Source organism: Macaca mulatta, chromosome 18 (assembly GCF_049350105.2).
Source record: "Macaca mulatta isolate MMU2019108-1 chromosome 18, T2T-MMU8v2.0, whole genome shotgun sequence".
Lineage (NCBI taxonomy): Eukaryota > Metazoa > Chordata > Mammalia > Primates > Cercopithecidae > Macaca > Macaca mulatta.
In genome coordinates, this window is record NC_133423.1 from 5,632,223 (window position 1) to 5,634,396 (window position 2,174).

The 2,174-nt window shown below is 46.5% G+C and overlaps 1 long non-coding RNA gene across 1 annotated transcript; it reads right to left on the reverse strand.

Moving 5' to 3' along the window:
• Nucleotides 1-300: 300 nt before the first annotated feature.
• Nucleotides 301-1,912, reverse strand: LOC144336387 (uncharacterized). The gene is made up of 2 exons (XR_013408130.1): nt 1,696-1,912; nt 301-943 (listed from the first exon to the last, which is right to left on the reverse strand). It is a non-coding gene; the product is annotated as an uncharacterized LOC144336387 (long non-coding RNA).
• Nucleotides 1,913-2,174: the final 262 nt, after the last annotated feature.

The window sequence follows — 2,174 nt, forward strand, 5'->3', positions numbered from 1 at the left end:
AGACGCAGGATGTCTTTGAACACGGATGAAGAGGGTCCCAGAGCCCAGAGCTCCATCTCTCCATCCGCATAGATGCTGCCGGCCACACAGGCACATTTCCAAAGTGCATTTTTTGAAAAATGAAATCTCAGATTTGCTGTAAATTCAGGCCAGGAAGGATCTAGCAGATGGGCAATGTGTAAGTTACAAACCTAAGGGAAGCTTTTGCATTTACAAAAAAAAAGAAAAGAAAAAGAAAAAAGAAAAAAAAACACTCTTAAATTGCAGCTCTTAAAATAAAGGAAGATTTTCTGTTTTCCATAGTGACTCACTAAACCTTTATTTAGACAGTTGGTAAAAACACCACATCACATATTTCACATGTTTTTTTTTTTTTTTTTTTTTTCCAATGCTGCAGTTTAGTTTAAAACAGTATCATGTTTTTTCTTCTAGAGGGAAGCAGAAATCTACAGTACGGCATTTTTGCCTTTTTAAAAAATGAAACCGAAATGTATTTTGGAATGGTTAATATTCCCAGTCAGACCCACAGCACAGCCCCCTCTGGTGCACATATTAAGGAGAAGGATTAGGACTGTTACGGGTTTTTGTTCATTTGCTGTTCAACAGTTCCCAGAGATGAATTTTAATGCTCATTCAAAAGTACAACAAAAACATAATGATTTGAAATCCATCATCTCACTGTCCCAGCAGTTTTTCTTGCTGTTGTTCTCGCCAGGTTCAGGTTAGCTGGATGATGGCAGAGGAAAGCTGGATTCCCGCGACGCTGCGAAGTGAATCCACCGCGGCCCAGTGCAAGAGGCCAGCATGGGAACTGTCCTTCCGAAGCGAGGTGCTCCCAGGACCCAGAAAAGGAGATCAGAGGAGGTCAGATCAGGCCAGAAGCTCTGAGCAAGGAGATGTGTGCAGGGAACTGCACCTAGGCTCCCAGAGTCCCGGGATCCCTCTGACACCAGAGCATCACACCAATTACAAGGAAGTCCTCATGCACATATGTGAAGGACACACACAGGCACACACTTACATACACATATGTACACATGCATACACAAACACATATACAAATACGCATGCACACACACGGACACATACACGTGGATACCACTTACAAGCATGCACACACACAAAGGCACATATACGCAAATTCGTATACACATGTGTACACACATACACAAACACATGTACAAATACACATGCACACACACGGACACATACACATGATACATACACAAGCACACCACTTGCACACACAAAACACACAAGCACATATACACACACTCACATACACAAATGTGTACATGCATCCACAAACACATGTACAAATACATATGCACATATACACACATGGACACACACACAGAAACATACACACACGGACACATACACACAAGCACTCTCACACAAATGGATACACATGCACACAAGCACACCACTTACAAGTACAAACACACAGACACATATACACACATACACACATGTACACACACATCCACAAACATGTACAAATACATATCACATATACACACATGGACACATACACACTTGGACCCATATATACACACACACAGGCACACTCACACATGGACACACACACATACAAGCACACACACGGACACACATGCACACACACAAGCACACACATGGGTACACAAGCACACACGGACACACACAAGCACACATACACACACGCACACATACCCAGCCTAGTCCTCTGCATGCGGCACCAGATGGAGAACCGAACAGCCTCCCAGGTCCTCTCAGGCTTCCCCGCCTCAGCATGCGGGGCAGTCCAGGCCGTGACTTTGAGGAAGGATCCCCAGGCGTCTCCTCACGCTCTTGCATGGCCCACCTGAGATGCAGGTGTGCAGAGAGGACCCTTCTCCTCCTGGTGAGTGCGCTGCTCACTGCTGAGAAGCTGGGTTCAGTGTGTGGGACTAAAGTTCCAGTGTGGAACCCTCCCTCCTGCCACCTAGCTCCTCCCGACTCTCTACTCCTCAACCCACACCAAAGTCCAGAGAAGTTGGCATAAGGTGGGGGTAAGGGGGGCGGTGTGGAGGTGCTGACGAGGCCCACGGGAGGCCCCTCGAGTCCTCTATCCTCTCAGCCTTTCATAGCCTTTGTCCTGCTGGGAAAATGGCTGTGCCCAGCACACAGGACAGACCCCACTCATTGCCAGG